The sequence below is a fragment of the Triticum aestivum genome, chromosome 4A (assembly GCF_018294505.1).
Source record: "Triticum aestivum cultivar Chinese Spring chromosome 4A, IWGSC CS RefSeq v2.1, whole genome shotgun sequence".
Taxonomy (NCBI): domain Eukaryota; kingdom Viridiplantae; phylum Streptophyta; class Magnoliopsida; order Poales; family Poaceae; genus Triticum; species Triticum aestivum.
The window spans coordinates 544980693-544999115 of record NC_057803.1 but is presented as its reverse complement, the minus strand read 5'-3'; the positions used below and the strand labels follow the sequence as shown (position 1 = coordinate 544999115).

The window sequence follows — 18423 nt, the reverse complement described above, 5'->3', positions numbered from 1 at the left end:
TCAATCAAAATACGTAGATCAGCAAACGGACACAGGCAAGCACAATACTTTCACCAAAAGATCGGATGTTCAAACGGCCACCAAAGTTCATACCACGAACAACTTGAAATTACGTCTAAAGCTTGAAACTAAATTGAAACAACGCGGATCTTCTCCACTTCCGGGGCGGCCCTTCCCCTTTCGATCGCCGGCGCAGCTGTAGCCATCGGTGGCTGGTGGAGGATCGTCCACTCGTCGGACGAGGAGCCGCCGCCGTCGTCGTCGGAAGAGGAGGAGACGATGATGAGGCCCTTGAGGCGCCGGACGGCCCGGTCCTGCTGCCGCTTCAGCTTGGCCAGTCGAGCCGCCTCCATCGCCTTCTCCTTGGTCTCGAGCTTGGACTGCTCGATAGCTAGCCATAGAACCTTCACATTCTTCCACCGGAGCCGCCGAGTGTCTGTCTCCGCCGTCGTAAGCGACCGGAGGTAGACCTACGCGAGGAGTCGCTTGTCCTCGCCGGGCTCCGCAGGTAACCCACGGCGGCGGCGGACAGAGCTCTCCGCCGCGTCCCTCTCCCTTGCTCGCTGCCTCTCGCGGCGGGTGGCGCGCGCCTCTGACTCCTGCATGCATGGCTGGGCCGGTGCCGTAGCGACGGGCACAAGCACCCACCGCTACCCGCGTGAGGGAGCAGCAGGCAGCGGAGGAAGGGGACGATGTGGGGGAGGCGACTGCGCATCCCATGCGGAGCCAAGCATGGACCGGGAGGAGCCAGCGCCGGCTTCCTCACTGCAGCGGCGAGGGAGAGGCCAGGCCGATTCGGAACTGCCCCCCCTGTCCACCTTGGACCTCTCGAGGGCAATGCGGAGGGCTAGATCCTCATCGAAGTCGGAGGAGCGGCTGCCGGCGCACGACATGGTGGGCGCAGTCACCGGATTGGTCGAAGTGAATCGAATCGGAGAAATCGGAGGGAAGAAGAAGAGACAGATCAAAGTGGAGTGAGCTAGGGTTTCCGGATTGGGAATATTGTGGGGACGGAGTGGGGGGTGGGCCGAGCTGACGTGGCGGGCGTGCCCGGGCGCGAGGTGGATATGAGGGGTGTCAGCCAACCCGGGCGTTTGAGGGCCGTTTGAGGCGTCCAAGTGGGTCAAAAAACATGATCGATGAGTGACGGGGCGGGCCGTCCGGGCATTTAAGACCGGTATAAGGCGTCCGGCTGTAGATACTCTTATAAGAGGAAGGGGCCCACCCCCTGAAAATCTCAAAAGGGTGGGGGTAGTTAGATGGAGGATTACGCAGAGTTTTCACAGAGCCTACGAAGGTGTAGGATTTTCGATGTGGAATTCAGCCCATTGGTTTTCAGATTGAAGAAGACGTTCCTGATTCCTCTCGCCCGAACCGTAGCACCTAGGAACTAATTAACGAGCGCGAGCGCCATCGCCCTAGTGTGCAGCTGACAGGGCGTTGGACTGGCGGCTGGTGAAGGACGCTCGTTCCAGCGATGTCGGTGGTCATCGAAGCGCGCACACACACGTACATTTCAATTATTCCCAGCACAACTTGTTCAGTTTACCACTCTACGCACTCTGATCTCTATTTTTAATGAAGCAGTTGGTAGTCTCCGTCAGTTAACTTTCATCCCACCTCCTCTTATTTATTTTCGTCCTACCTCCCACCTCCCCCCTCCCAGTATTTCCCCACTAAACCGTCGAGCCAAAAAAAAAGCTATGTTAGCAATGCCCCCAAGGCAACGCAGTCGCACAAACGGTGAAAAACTCTACGAAAATTAAGCAGTCGCATAAACGACCCACGACTCGCACGCACGAGTGAGCGAGCGAGGCCTCCAGAGATCCCTTGGCCGCCGCCCTCGCGCTCGTGGATCCCTGAAACGTCGCCGATCCGAGACGAGCCGCCGCCGCCCTCGCGCTCATGGATCCCTGAAACGCCGTCGATCCGAGACGAGCCGCCGCCGCCGAGGAACAAGAGGAGCCACCGCCGCCGAGGAACAAGAGGAGCCACCGCCTTCATTGCGGACCACCAGGTCTCCGTCGGGACACACCGCCGAGGACCGCAATCGCCGCCGACGAGGTCCTAGAGGAGCCGCCGCCGCCTTCGTGCATCGGAGGATTTGATTGACTTCTCCTCTCCTCTCTTCCACCTCTGGTCGTCGGGTAAGTCGCAGGTATTGTATTCGTAATCGGTTCCAATCTCGCACCCCTGTTTCATTGTTCTTCGTTTGATTCATTTGAGGTGCTCCTTCCGACGATGTCGAGGGTCTTAGTCTCTGTGATTTCTCCTTGTATGTTCTGTTGAATTTTGAATATCGACCTCACATCTCGACCGCGGCTCCCCTTCATCTTCATTCTCACTGCCGAGACAACGTCTCCGCCGACGCTGCCGACCAGTCTGCTGCCGGCGTACCGAGAATCCAACGCCAAAATCCTCTGAGCTCGATGACCCTGACTCCTTTCTCTCCACGTGCCCCGCACGATGTGGGGGTCTCGATGCTCGGACTTGCCTGCCCGACGCCGTCTTCCTCCGCCCCTTCACTCCACGGACCTGAAGGATCCACCCCACTCCGCTGTCTCTGCAACCCACTACTAATGCAACAGCCTGCATGGCACAGCTCGGCCTGCTAACTAAGGCTGTGTTTGATAGCAAAGTACTGCAAAAAACAGGGTATTGAAGAACTGCAGTATTTTAACCCATTGGTGCAAGATACCATGGTTTTGACATATCAAACTATTTTGGAGTTTTGATAATACAGCGACCCGTTTGGCTAGCGCCGTATGTAGCGATGTAAAATGAGTTTTAGCTAGCTCGGCGTTGCATGCAACTGATCGGCCATGCACATTTATCATCCGCATGCACAAACTGAACGGCACTGCACGGCCATAGACATGGCTTGTAGCTTCCCTTGGAGGACGCTCAGCATCGCGAAGTAGCCGACTCATCACCGTCGAGTCATGGTGGAGCTGCGCGTGGAGGTAACACGTCACTCTCTGCACATGGCTTTGCTGGTCGGAAGCTGTGCAAGTGCGTGTGGACTAAACGGCCTGACCTTCATCCATATCATCGTCGAGGGGAACCAGGAGCTGACCGTGAATTGTAAACGGGTGGCCAAGATGGTGTTCGTCATGTCCACAGCTAGCTCCAAGCCTTCTGTGCCACTGACTCCTCGTGTATCGCCATCCTGCCGCGCCCAGGTGTTTCTCTGCAGCCTCTCCACCATGACAACATTCCATGGCCTCGCGGTGCCAAGCATCGGCATTCATCGTCGTGCGAGGGTCACTCCGCGGCGTGGCCTCTACCGCATGGTCTAAGGCAAGGTACGTAGCCAGGAGGTAATGGGCGGCCTGTGTAGAGAGGCATGAGGATGTACTGTCTCTTGGTTTGTCCATGACCGCCGAAGTAGAAGATCTTCAGAGACGGCGATGCGGCGATGGCTTGGATCGAGGAAGAAGTTGAAGACACCCGTTTCTTTTGCGTGGTGTGGGCAGAAGGGCGAAATTATAATTCTTTCGGATCATTTTGATCCGGAAGGAGATGGATGCTCCCGTCCCCCCTCGCTCCCCTCTCCCCTCCGGCGTCCCAGCCCCACCCACCGCCTCCACCCCTCCCCTGCCTCCTACGACGGCCACCTTCCATGACCCTCTCCGACGGCATGACTCCCCCACCGCCAAAGCCTTGCGGGCCGCACTCGGCGTCAGCGACGCTATGGGTGACGACTTCCAGGCGCAAGTTTGGCGGTGCCTTTCCAAGCATATCAACCCGCGTCGCCATGAACCCCCATGCTTCCTCTCCATGCATGTCCACCATTCTTCGCTCGTCCTTGACGAAGAACTGGTGGCCGTCCTCATGCAAGCCTGCCTGGGCGGCAACGCCCCCGCTTTCCAGGTGACTCGCCTCCATGATCAACTCTTTCGCATCTCTGTATCCGATATGCGCATCGTTCAAGCTCTCATTGCCGAGCCCATCCTCGTCGCCACAAGCCACTCCATCCAGTTTCTCCCTTTTCCACCGCCACCCACCTCCACACACCGTCCACCCATCCACCAAACAAAGCCCCTTGACATTGGTGACCGCTTCGGCCATGCCGACGCATTCCTGCGCTCTCAGCTCGGGTTCTTCCCCTCTCCCGGCGTCGACTTCGCGCGCAACATTCATGATCTCTGCTCGTCCAAAGTTTTTGCAGCGCCAATTGCCTCGGCCTCGCCCACCTCAATCATCTTCTTCGTCCATAAAGCGGATTTTATGGTCGATGAAACTCTCGTCGCCTCGCTTCTCTCCTTCCGCTTTGGTGGACCTGCGTGTTCTATCGAAGTTCAACGCCTCTCCAACGCTGCGTTCAATGTACCGGTCGCCTCCCACCACGTTGCCACGCTCATGGCGGCCTGCTCCCCGATTGTGGCGCCTCGCATGTTCGCCACCATCACCGTGGCGCCTCATGCCTCGCCGGCCATGCTGGCGGCGCGGCCATCCTCGCCGCTACATGATGCGCTGGCGCCTCCTCGCGTAGTCGTCGACGACTCAGCACGCTCCTCTCCGTGCATGGCCTCCATGTAGGTGGGCCATTCTCTCGCCAACGGTCGGCTGCCTGCTGGACCTACTGCAACTCCCGCAACTAGCTCCACTCTGCGATCGCATGCAAAGGTACGACCGTTCCGGCCTGGCATTTCGTTCAATAAGCTGATTTTTTCTAAGTACCACTGCCTTGTCACTACTCCTACCACATGCCTAACACACCAACCAAATACTCCTATCTGGATTGTGTTCTCTTCTAAGTCAGTTTGCGCTAATGAAACTCTGATTAATAATGCTCTAGACCACCAGTTTTCGTTCCAACGGGTTTTCCATGCGATCACGCTTGCTCCGAACTTGCTTTTAGTGCATGTGTACTCGGTCAAGGTCAGATCTGAGGTCCTCCGTTGCGCGCCCATCCTTTTTTCAAATTTTGAACTTCAACTATTTGACTCGTTTGACCAAGCATCTCAAATAGTGCGATCGGTACCATTGCCTGTAGTGTTTGAACCGGACTCAATCGATCCATTCGCACCCATCCTGCCCACTCACCGCACATCCTTGCTTGGACCGCACCCGTCAACTAAAAAACTACCGCAAGATCTTCTCACCTACATACCAAGATACAACACACCGTTCCATGCGTGGATTCCACTGCTGCTGCCTCGGTTGACCGGAACGCAATCGATGGCCTGGGACACGTGTGCCGCTCATCTGGTTCGGCCTCCCCCGCCAAGTATCCCTGCATCCTTTCTCCAGAGAGAAAACAAGACGGTGTAGACGACCGCACCGTACACCCCCTCGACCAGCCTAGTTCGTTAAACAATCCAACCTTAGACCACCCGACCTCACGCCACCCATCACATGCCACTGACGCATCCGGCCCACCTGCGTCGCCACAGCCGCCCCCCGGTCGGCCGCTCGGCCTGCTCGATCCCCCAGGTTCCAACGCGCACCCCATATCTTACCTAACAGCCACTAATCCACGGGTCCCACAATCGCACCCCCGCTCATCCTCACCGCGCGACAAAACCAACGCATGCATGCGCACGCATGCGACCATCATCACGTCTACTCCACCACCTGCCTCCCCTACCTCCGTCAGCCTACTCTCCGCCCAGTCCCCTCAGCTCCATCCCGAGATCGCCATTACCCAGTGCCACGCCCCTGCCACCGCTGCCAGTCCGCTAAGCTCTTCGATCTCCACGCCGCTGCAAGACCCGCGCAGCTACCGGGAGGTTTTGCTCTGCTCCCCGCCTCGGGCCCCTGCATCCCCTCTCCCCCATCCATCGCCCTCTCCAGCCTATAAATCGCCTCCTTCCCAGATGGTTAGCCTCAAACACTTCCACCACCACTACAGCCGCAAGAAGAAGACTAGGTGTTTTCGGTGCCTTGCTAGCGACCACACCATCGCAGACTGTCGCGACCCCGTCCGGTGCTCTCGCTGCTGGTGCTCCGGCCACCGGAGCTACAGGTGCAAGGCCATCCGCTTCCTCCCGTTCTTCCCTCCTATGCCCCCTTCACCGCGTATTAACCCTGCTTTTGTGCGACCGCCATGCAGCTCTATGGCACACACGACGGGCACCCACACCGCCTCCGGCTCGTCGGCCGGCTCCACGCGCTCCGATGGCGCACCAATCTGGTTCGGCTCCCACTGCGTCCTCACCAACGATCTGCCGCCATTCCGTCTCCCGCTCATCTTCGGACCGCGCACCTCCTCATCCTCCCCCCCGACGCCGTCCTTCGCTCCACCCCCACCCCCTTCCCCAGTCACCATTCCCACCGCAACATCATGCTTCCCTCCACTGGCACCACACATCCCTCTCCTTGTCCCTCCAAGCTGCCTAGTCCGCCAGGTGGACAACCTTGCCTACGTACACCTTGCCACTCCTATGCCTAACCCATTTAGGTTCAGCCGCCAGGCCCTCGCTCAACACCGCAACAATCCCACATTCGGCCTCACTTCCTCCGCACGTGGCGCTGGCCGTCTCTCCTTTGCCAACGCAGACGAGCGCCTCGCGGCCACTGGCCATGGGCCGATCCACCACCAGGGCAATTCCCTGTTCTTCAAAAGGCCTGAACACGTTGACAATAGATCTACGGCCATCTTCGTTCACATGGCTGAGATCGAGGCTTTCGATTATCCCGATGAGCTCTGGCACCCGGAGGGGGCAGACTACTTCTCCCACCTTGGTGACTTTGTCTCTGCCGACCAACACTGCTTCCAGGGTGACCACTCTAGCGTTCGCGCGCTCGTCATGGTTGCCTGCGATTTTGTCCTCCCTCCATGCCTCACGGTGCGTCTCCCCGACAACGACATCATCGTTGTCAAGCTGGAGCCGCGCGCTCTTCCATCACGGCTCCGGGGCATCGCCCTTCAGCTCTAAGGACGGGGACGACGGCTCCCTATCCTCCCTCTCATCAAACCCTCGCCCCTCTCCCTCCACTGTTACTCAAATCAGGAACACTGCCATGGCCATGCCACCATTTGCATGCACCCCGGAGTCGCCCTTGGGCCCTCCCCCATCTCCCACTGCTGACAGGCCGCTCGACGGCATCCCAATCCTCGCAGTCATGGCTGACGGCATGCCCATTGCCATGCTTGTTCATGCCCCATGGACCCCTCCCGCTCGCTCCCCCTCTCCACAGAAGCTGCACGCTCGCTCGCGCCATGCACGTCCCCTGCTTGCACTGCCAGCCCCACCATCTCCACTTCCTCTGCCACCTACGCTGCCTCCTCCACCATCCCCACCTGCCCTTCAGCCGCCCCCCCTTCCTGTGGATCTCTCCGCCCAGCCACTGGACCTGCCCCCAGAGCCTACGCACGAGTGCCTTGCCAGGCGCATCAGCAGGCGCGCCAAGATGGCTGCTGACTCCGGCATCAAGGCTAGACGCAGCGCTAGGCTGGCTGAAATAGAGCCGCCTATCTACTCCTCCATGACCTCCAAGGCCATGCGCTCCAAGGCAAAGAAGCTCGACCTATCTGCTACTTCTAAGGACCTCTCCGACGCCCTGATCCACGCTCGGCTCTGCGACGACTCTGGGCTCATCGACGGCTCTGCGCACGGTCCTGCCTCGCCTGAGGACCTGGCCGCCGTCGCTACTGCCTGCGGCGCCACGCCGGAGATGCTGGCAGACCTCGCTTCCGGTTCTGGTGGCCAGGGATCGCCATGATGTGCTCTCTTCTCCGCGGCCACGTGTGTGGCGGCCATGTCTGGCCATGTATCCGGGGCCTCGCTCCGACCTGTAGTCGCTGTGTTAGGTTTAATCTACTTGTAATGGTGCTCATGCCTGCTTCTGTCAGTTTGCCGTACTGTACCATGACCCGAAATGGTTGCTTGTTGGGTCAATACCCCTATGTAAGGTGTCAACTTAAGTTTCCATTATGAAAAACGCTACCTACTCTATCGTGTCCTGGAACGTTCGCGGTCTAGGAGATAATGATAAGTGCTCTAATGTGTTCTCTGAAATCAATGTCCTACGCCTATCCATTGCCCTTCTTCAAGAAACCAAATTACAAAAACCAGACACAATCAAACTATGATCGATCTTGCCGCGCTTCCTAGACTCTAATAACCACCTCGACGCAATCGGAACGGCGGGCGGCATTCTCTTGGCTTCTAACTCACGTTGCTTCTCGCTTCTCAACTGCCAACACAGGCGTTTCACATCCACATTAATGCTATCATGTCTTGCATCGCCACATAATATCTTCATCACTAATGTCTACGCCCCCTCGCAACGAGAGCTAAAACTAGTCTTCCTTGACGAACTGAAACAGATCGAACCACCACCTCAATCTCCTTGGCTCCTAATAGGTGATTTCAACCTGACTCGATTCCCCAATGAACGCAACAACGACAACTTTAGACGATCGGAGGCTGATGCCTTTAACGACACCATCGACCAACTTGCTCTCTTAGAGCTCCCGCTCCTTGATAGAGAATTTACCTGGTCAAACAAAAGACTATCCCCCACGCTGATTCGCCTAGATAGGGTACTGATCAATCTATCTTGGGATGCTCTTTTCCCTAACTCACACCTCACCTCCCTCACTCGATTTGTCTCTGATCATGTTTCACTCCTCGTCACCGTATCCACATCCGTCCCATCTTTCCTCCTTTTTCGATTTGAACAATTTTGGACCTCCTTCCCAGCCTGTTCTAACATTGTGGGCGGCTGCTGGCAGCCCGGCCCACAGCGCCACGGTGGGCGTTTCATTGATCCGGCGGCTTCGCTCGCTCAAAAAATTAAGGTACAAGATCGGCCCTAAAGTCTTGGGCCAAGTCGCTGTGGCCCATCTATCAACGGGAAACAAATTGCAAACTCGCTCTCCAGGCCCTTGACCTAAATGAGGAATTCGCTCCTCTCTTCCCGATCGAACAAAAACTGAGGCTTACGCTCTCCAACTTGCTACAACATACCATCAAACAAAAAATCGCCTTCTGGAAACAGAGGGGAAAGATCAGGGTCGCCATTGACGGTGACGAAAACACTTGATTCTTCCATGCCTCGGCTACGCAGCGCTCTCGATCAAACAAGATTCCCATGCTTTTACACGACACTTCCGAAGTTTTTCTGCATGAACAAAAAGCTGACATCTTAAAGGACTTCTTCCAACAGCTCATCGGGACCTCAAAAAATGCAACATGGAACTTCAGCTTGCAACAACTGTACCCCTCACCCCTCCCCCAGCTCAGTGATCTTGCACAACCTTTCTCTTATGACAAAATATACCAAGCCTTCCTCTATATGAACACCAATGCTAGCCATGGACCAGATGGCTTTGGACCCATCTTCTTCAGAAAATATTGGAATGATATCAAACAACCCATCCTAACCTTCTTCGCTGCCTTCCATGATCAAACCGCTTCTTTAGAACGATTCAACCGGGCCTACATGGTCCTTCTTCCAAAATCTCAGGCACCAACAACCCCAGACGCGTTTAGACCCATATCTCTTCAAAACTGCACGCCAAAAGCAGTTGCCAAAGTCCTCACCAATAGAGTTAAACCTCTCATCCCACTGCTCATACATTATGACCAGACTGGCTTCCTTCATGGACGTAACATTGCTGAAAACTTTATATACGCTGCCGATATCCTCAGTGCATGCCACTCCCGTAAAGCCCCGACCATGATCTTCAAGCTCGATTTCAGGAAAGCTTTTGACTCCATATGCTGGTCCTCCCTCATACAAATTTTACAAGCCCGCGGTTTTCCCTCTGACTTCTGTTCTTGGGTACAAAATATCCTTCTCACTGGGAAAACAGCTATCCTTTTAAATGGCGTTCCAGGATCCTGGATTCAATGTAGATGTGGCCTCCGCCAAGGTGATCCATTCTCGCCATACTTATTCATCATCGTTGACGACGTCCTTCAACGTCTAATCGCAAAAGCGTTCCAAACCAACGTTCTTTGTCACTCGTTACGGCCTAACGAACCACCTGTGACACTTCAATACGCTGACGATACACTGATAATTGCTGCGGCTAGCGACGCCGCCACCATCATCCTCAAAAACACCCTTCATGACTTCGCCCTTGCAACGGGGCTAGTCATCAACTTCCAAAAACGGCTCTTCTCACCATAGCCACCGACTCTTCCACGCAAAACAGCATTGCCACAGCGATTGGTTGTTCCTTATCCTCCTTCCCGCTAGTGTATCTAGGTCTACCACTCTCCCCCACCAAACTGCCTCTCACAGCTTTCGACCCAATCATAGACAACTTTCGAAAATTCCTCTTAGGTTGGGTGGCCCGCCTGCTCTCTCGGGGGGCACGTCTCACCCTGCTAACTGCGGTTCTTGACTCCTTAACAGTTTATTTTATGTCCGTCTTTCGCCTACCAAAATCGATCATAGCCAAACTAGACGCCATCCGGAGGGCGTTCTTCTGGTCTAACGAGCCAACCTGCACTGGGGCGAGCTGCTTGGTCGCGTGGAAAAACGTTTGCAAACCTAAAGATACTGGTGGTCTAGGCATTAAAAATCTAGAAGTTCAAAACCGCTGCTTGCTTATGAAATTCTCCTCCAAAATTCTACAACACCCAAACATCCCCTGGACCCAATGGTACCACCACCAATACCCTCTTGGCATTGCAGCAAAAACCTCAAAACCCTCCTTCCTTTGGAAGATCATCAACAACAACTTGCCACTGCTAATTGAGCACTCATTTGTGCTCACATACAATGGCCTATCCACTTTCTTTTGGCTTGATAAATGGTTACTGCAGTCTCCCCTCCAAAACGTCTTCCCAAACCTCTTCTTACACTCCATCGATGACAAGGTTTTAGTGGCTACTGTTTGGCAAACCAGCTTGTTGGCGAACCTACGGAACCGTCTGTCTAATGCTGCTGCTCGCGAGTTGGATTGCGTGCTGTTGTTGTTGCAGGATTTCCAGCAAACGGACCAACCTGACGAAAGATCCCTCACCCACGGACTACCGTTCTCTGCCAAGAACGCCTACTCCTCCATTACTGCTGAAGATGATACAGACCCTCACCACGACTTTGTCTGGTCTTCCAAAGTCCCGATCAAAGTCAAGATCTTCGCATGGCTCCTCCTCCGTGACCGGCTCAACACGAAGGCAAACATGTTCCACAAACACATTGCCCAATCTGCCGCATGTCCGCGCTGTCAAGACGCTCATGAAGATGCACTCCACCTCATCTCCAACTGTTCTTACGCTACACAGGTCTGGTCCTCCCTGGGCCTGCCGGCCCCGACCTCCCTTGCTGCTCTGCTCCAACACCCAACGCTTCATGGCCTCAACCCCAATATTTGGCCTTCGGTGGTTCTGACTATCTCTTGGAAGCTATGGGATTCCAGAAACGCGCTCGTCTTCAGGAATGACGATCATACACACAGAACCACCATACGGAACATTGTTGCTGACTTCTCTCTATGGGTTTTTCGGTTCAAAAAGAAAGAAGACAATATCTCCGCTAGACAATGGCTTCACTTCCTCTCTTCAGCTGTACCCTAATGATCATGTTGTAACCAAACTACTATTGTAATTCTCGACTCCTCCTTTTGAGTCAGTGGCGGAGCTTGGGCTGAATTTATGGAGGGGCAAATGGGCTGGAGGGGCAAGAAACATGCTTTTTGGCTGATTTTAACTCGACATATGGACTGAATACTAGGGGATATTTGCAAACTTTCTCATGGGTTTGGGGGGGCAATGGCCCAGTTTGCTCTGCACAAAGCTCCGCCACTGTTTTGAGTGGTAATATATTCAGGTGGGGAAGCTCTCCCCCCCGGTGACCGTTCAAAAAAAAAAAGAGGTGTGGGGTTCTTTTTATTTGACAGAGAAAATACTCTGGTTTTGGAAATACCACAGTATTAATACTGAAGTTTTTGTGGGTAGCCAAACACCTCACAGTAAATTAAACTGTAGTATTTTAAAAAACTGTAGTATTATCAGAATACTTTAAAAAAACTTCGCTATCAAACGGGGCCTTAAGGTTTGCCTCAGTTTTCTGCATTTTTTGGCAATGCAATTTCCCCCAATATACAATTATACATGATATGCTATGACATAAACATGTGAAGCCCTGTGCATCTTTGGTTCTGGTTCTACTACGTGCTGGTCTGCTGTCATGCAACACAGAACTGATTCTCTTGAAAAATACAGAATGAAACAGCTTCATTAGTTGTACTAAACTGATCTCGCACGAGTCATATTTCTCAATAACTGATGAACATTCAGAAGAAAAAACGGTCTGTTTATTTTTGTAATATATACTATTAAAGGGGAGTCCGTCGTCGTTTCGTTCGTATCTTTAGTCCCATCATACAGTCATTAGTTCTAAGGTACTTCCTCAGTAAACAAATATAAGAACATTGTTCTAAGGTGAGAATGGATGTGCATCTCCATTATGTATAACTACAACAGGCTTATGTGATCTTATCATGAAGTCATTTTTCAGTTTGTGCCCAACGTGACTGCATGTAAATATGTAATACGCTAACTTTGTTCTTCCTTTTTGTTGTTTGACTGACTCAATTTACCATCTCAAATGCCATTCCCTTTATAGCTAGCACATCATCTCCAAAGAATTTATTTAAGTTGAAATCCAGTAATTAAATGTTGATCGGATAAGCAGGCTGATGGAATCTTGGTCAAATTTTTTGTTTTTACTGGATGGAACTAGAACTATTATTTCCTGAATATATTGGATCACAAAGAACTAAATATATCTACAATGTCTTTGGGCATACTCTGAATTTGCAGAGTTAGCACAAACCTGGAAGCATATATGCAGCTCCCAGATGTTGCAGGCAAGAGGAAGGGCACGTACGTCATGCGATACCACGGTATTTGTGATTTTCCAACTAATACAGTGTTAGCTCTATGTTAACCTTCTTTTAGGTACTTCCCACGATTTTCTTTGTAGGAAACCCCACAAATATTAATAGGTGTATATTCCCATTAAGATGCTAAATTTTGTTGGTCTTATTTATGGGATAGCGAAACATTTCTGTGTGCACTCAATTGTCAGTTTGGACGCGCTGGGTGTTGGGAGTTTTGAGCTGATTAACACCAATACTGCTTCTATATCCACCTCTACTATTATTGCTTCTACATTTCCTTATTGCATGTATTTGTTTCCAGTAGGTCACGCCACCCTTTTCTACTGAGTTATATACACCCACTACGTTGGTGTTGTGACCTCTATGTAGATGAAATATATTAGGTCTGTACGAATAATTTGTATGTGATTTCACACAGTATCTTGTTGATGCTATGAGCATCGATTGGCATATAAGATGAAGGAGCTTCTAGCGCCACTTCCGATCAGTGATTGTATGAAGGCAACAGTAACATATTTGAACCAACAGTGGGGCACAAGGTGGTGTCAGTAATCTGTAGAGCTCTCAAGGAAAGATGACATGATTATTTGAGTTAGTTGAGCATCACCCAGGTCATAGGTACATCAATTAATCTTGGATTTTCCCTGGTGGCACTCTGATCTCACCACACTAAAAGGTCTACAAGATCAAGATATATGCACATAAATAATTATTTTGCTAACTAAATTGGTCAGTGTAATACTCCTACAACTAATTAATGATATGTACCATCATAAGATTAAATGGATTGTACAAGAGAATTCTTGCTACTTTGGTATGACGGTGTTCGAAGGGGCTAGAAGTATAATTGATTTTCATACTATTGAACTTAGCTAACTAGATGTTTCAAAGCAAAGGCACATGAAGGAACACATATGAGTTTCAACTGGCAGCTCTCGTCAACATTCCTAGAAAAGTTTAGGAATATTTCCATGACAATTCTTTATATTAATTACTTGTATGGGTGATGGTAATGTTAACATGTTTTTTTGGCTCCTTTGTACACGGATTAGGCTTGTTCAGCACAGCTCATTTTCTCAGGATTAGGCTTGTTCTTTCTGTACTGAAAATAGTATTCGTAGTAGCATGCATTTTCACTCAGTTTTTTTTGTAGGAGACCTCTATCTGGTAACCAGACTCTCCACGTGGACGTGGGAATAAGAAAGCGTAGCAGAGACATGAAAAGGTGGGGTGCGGCCTTGAAATGCTCATCAAATTGCCGGCTCCATGTTGCCTCCCCACTATCATCATACTTGTCTGCATCAAGAATAGTGTAGGCGCTGCTGCTGGGGGAGGCGCGCCGGTTGAGCTCGGCCGGGCAGCACTTTGAGCCGCTATAAAAATATCATGGTCATCTTTTGGCGAATACAAAGATGTTTGTAACCTCATAAGCAGAGCTCTATACTGCTGCTTGTATATTGAGAGATACTACAGGAATTGATACACTCATAGCTTATCTTTTCTGATCTCTGTCGTGCATATGTTTCAACTAAATTATGGTTATTGTTTATGTTTGTCAAATTAAGCCATTGATAGGATAAGCAAAAGTAGTTGTTGATTGACAAAGCTGAGAGACAATTTACAGACATTATACCAGCTAGGAATTTATTGGTGGGACAAAATTATGTCATGGTTTATATACAGGTGATCGATACTTCAGGTAGCTCACTACTTTTGATTCCATAGATCAAATACTAACAATTTTTCTTTGGATACAGCAAGGATCATACCCCACCCACGCGGTGGCACGACGCAGAAGGGCTACATGGGTTAATAGCGGCGTGTGCAATGGAAGGACGCCTATGAGAACAAGCTCGCCGAGGTCTTGGAATTCCAACCTAGGTAAACAAGTGAGCTCACTTTATAAGTTTGCCCTTTTTTGGTGATGTGGGCTAGCCCATTCATTAAAGCTACTCAACTCTGTATTTTTCTCTCTTTGGTGATTGGATTATTGCTACTCTATGTTGAAGGATCTTTTCATGCCAAATTTAATAAATATTGTCATGTTTCCATAGATTGCCTATTTGCTCACTCTGCGTAGAATGGTGAACGTTTGTAGAATGGTCACTTGGTCATGGTTTGATTATTTTTATCAGTGCACACACCTTCAGAAAATGATCCAATGAGGCTAGCTTGTTCTTTCTACTTTTGTACCTACACGTGGGATGCTCTGTTAATTTTGTTGTGCAAATAATCATTCTTTGTGTTGATGAGCAATGACAACGACTCCTAAAATTAAAAAACTTGCTGAAAGTACGCTTTGTTGCAATACAATCCTATTTATAAACATTACATTTTCTTGATAGATTGTGATTAAAATTTGTTGCTTTTACCCACTTTGGTGCTGCTTCAGTGTATGCGTACTAAGTTGTAAAAGGAGATGATTGTATATTTTGCTTTATAGTGCACTGGTTCACGAGATTGATGCTGAGAAGATTCAGTTTGCCGCGCTACACATGAGAAGATTCTTTTTCTTGAAAATATATTGTTTTCTCGGTGCACATACCTTCAGAAAAAGAGAAGTGCTTGAACGAAGATTCTCCTCCGTCATCTAAACGATGGTCAGATGTTTGTGCTTTTCCATCATGGTTTAACCTAGGATCAAGATTTCTTTTCTACATCATGTCCTTCTCGGGAAAGTTGTTGTCGATAACTCAATTGATGTGTTCCTTTTTTTCTTCAAGAAACTCGATATAGACCAGGCAGGAAGGAGGAGGTGGAGGAGGCGAGAAGCTGTGGCGTCATGCTCTCCCCCGATGCTTTCAAGTCGTCCGCCCTGCACCAAGGCACTCCTCTCCCCACTCGATTCCGCTCCTCCACATTTGGTCCTTCAGTTGTTGATGTGTTGAAGGAGGCTCCACGGAGGCGGCGGCCATCGAGCTCTAGATTTGGCAGCAGCGGCACACCGTACGTAGTGCACGCCAAAGCTAAGGTAGGTCTCCCGTAGATCTCATCCTCCACTTTTCTGAAGAGATGGTTTTCAAGTCTTAACTGTAACATGGGATCGTTGCAGGAACTGGCGAAGACCGCTATAATGCCCCACGTCATATTAAGGATAAGCTGTTCTGGCAATATACTTTTGCTCGTGAGGAGCTACATCTTACCAAGAGTTTCAGGGATAGGACTAAGACAGATATCAGTTTTTGCCTAATTGTAGTTTATGGTGCTCTTTTTTCTTTATAGAAATTTCCTATGCTCTTATGCTCACGTGGAATAGCAACATCACAACCAATATTAATGTGACTTGTTTGTCTTTTGCAGAATTTTTTTAAGGCCTCGTCCTGCTTGATTTGCCAGCGTGTGTGACTCCCGAAATCCAAGTTTACATCACTGCATACAAATTTGTTGGGCACCTCTGAATTCGTTGCATGCGTTGATTCGCATGGGAAGCGGGCGCTACAGGTTGATGCAACTTCCCCAACTAAATGCACGGATGATACTTCTTTATGGCTGTGACTAACTTGTCAACCTGGGTAAAAGAAAAATATTTACTGTACAAATAGGAGAAGGCAAAAAAATCATCTCATATATTAGATTGCACCAGTAGTATTTTGGGAGCATAAATTCTTCATTAGAGACATAGGAAAATTGTTTTCCAGATGTTGCAGGCGAGAGGAAGGGCGCGTCATGCGATGCCATGTATCCAGTAGTGGTTTCTTCTCCCATACGGTATGCCCTTACTCTCCGGTCTGTACGTATGTATGCTTTTCCACTTAATACGGTATTAGCTCTATGTTAACCTTCTTCTAGGTTCCCCGCTCTAGGATTTTCTTTGTAGGAAATCTGAATAATATAAATAGGTATGTTTTCCCATGAAGATGTCTGGTTTTAATCCAAAAAAATTACATTACATGGTATGCTAAAATGGTTTGTATTTTAGAGTTTACTCCCATTTACTTGTGTGTTCTTCCAATAGTAATAGAATTGCTATCAATTAGACTTCTTTGTGTTCCCTGAAATTAAATGGTTTGCCATAGAGGATGAAATTTGAGTATGACAGTTGTTGAACTGAAAATAATCTAGCGAGCAATAATAAAATGAAGAATACCTTATCATATTGCAGTGCCCTATGAGTGAATAACAGGCCAATACACTGGCAAAATGAAAATGCTTTGTTTGGATACCAAGAAGAAAAATAGTTCACATTAAGAGACTATTTTAAAGTTGTTTCCAGTAGACTATTAGATATGGTGTCGCATGGACCCTTTTAAAATTAGCTTCTTGATTTCATTTGGCAGGATGGTGCCGCAAAACTCTGGTTAAATAGCTGCTACCATCCCCGTACATGATAAATAAAGTTTTTTTCTCAGTGTAGAATTTGGTGTTTAGTGTAGTGCTTGATGTCTCCGTACATAACAAGACAAGTTGAGATTTATTTTCTTAGTTTGGTTGCTGGTCTTATCTCAAACTTGGGTGTCCAATGTAGTCCTTGACATCCCATGTACGCACTGTTGTATATACTTGTTGATTCATGCAAAAGTATTAACTGAGAGTTTATTGTGTTCTGCAAGAAACATTAATTCGGAGAGTCCACCATACATTATTTAAGTGCTGGTTAAATGTATACCACTAGAGTTGATTGAGGGGCTAATCAGCAGGGTGTAATCAAGGTTGGACTTATTGCTTCGAGGCACAATCTATATTTCACAGCATGTGTAACCTTGCAGGATGTGTTTTATTTTCTTTCAATACACCCAACCCTGCTTTCAATTAAATTCACTTTGGTTGGACTGAACTTCACTGATGAAAAATATCATTGTCGTCTATCGTGTCTCCTTAAAAAAGAGGAAACTGTCGAAATCTTTGTTATCAGTGCACATATCCTTTTGCTCTTGGTGCATGGGCTATAGGATTGTATCAAATTATTTGTTCGACACGAGTCACAAAAAACACTGAAGCATATGTACTTGATGCAGATGCATTTATATACATCTTTTGTGGGATTTACCTATTATCTTTGCCATAGACATGGAAAGCCATCGACCAGTTTTTGTAGTTTGGTAGCTTTCACATGCCCATAGTATAATTATGTTAGCCTTTGCATTTTTCTGATGATGTTGTCATGAGCTGAACATATACTGGGAGAATAATTGACATTTTGCCTATGATATCAATATACCAAGTTTTTGTTTGGTTGGAATTTTGACAGCATCATATTCATATGGTTATGTACTTCAAAATACCAAAGGAGGGGCCAAACGTTGTACGAGCTTCGACAAAGGGAACCTGCCTACAATGCTGTGGCGGGGTTGGGGGCAGCCGTGCGGTGTGAGTTGGTCAAGTCTGAGGATCACGGCCGACAACTGCATCTTCAACCTCTACACGATTAGTGATATTTGGCTATGTTAAGAGGATTAGCGATGGAGTAAATTATTAGGATGATAAAAAGTGTTAGGCTATTTTTCTTTGTATATGTGATTATAATGACGAGGTATGAGGGTCCGTATGAGTGGAACTATCAGCTCTCACACAATGCTAAAATAAGAAGAAAAAAAATGAGAGCACTATAACGTTGCAAAATTGTTTGGGAAAATTTCTGAATTTGTCAAAACTACGAGGATGGAGTGGATGAC

The 18423-nt window shown here is 49.3% G+C and overlaps 1 long non-coding RNA gene across 1 annotated transcript; it reads left to right on the top strand.

Moving 5' to 3' along the window:
* The first annotated feature begins 11720 nt into the window (after positions 1-11720).
* On the top strand, positions 11721-18195 carry LOC123086849 (uncharacterized). Its single transcript, XR_006441145.1, has 7 exons — positions 11721-12814; positions 13965-14036; positions 14452-14494; positions 14569-14692; positions 15255-15411; positions 15535-15782; positions 15864-18195. It is a non-coding gene; the product is annotated as an uncharacterized lncRNA (long non-coding RNA).
* The last annotated feature ends 228 nt before the right edge of the window (positions 18196-18423 follow it).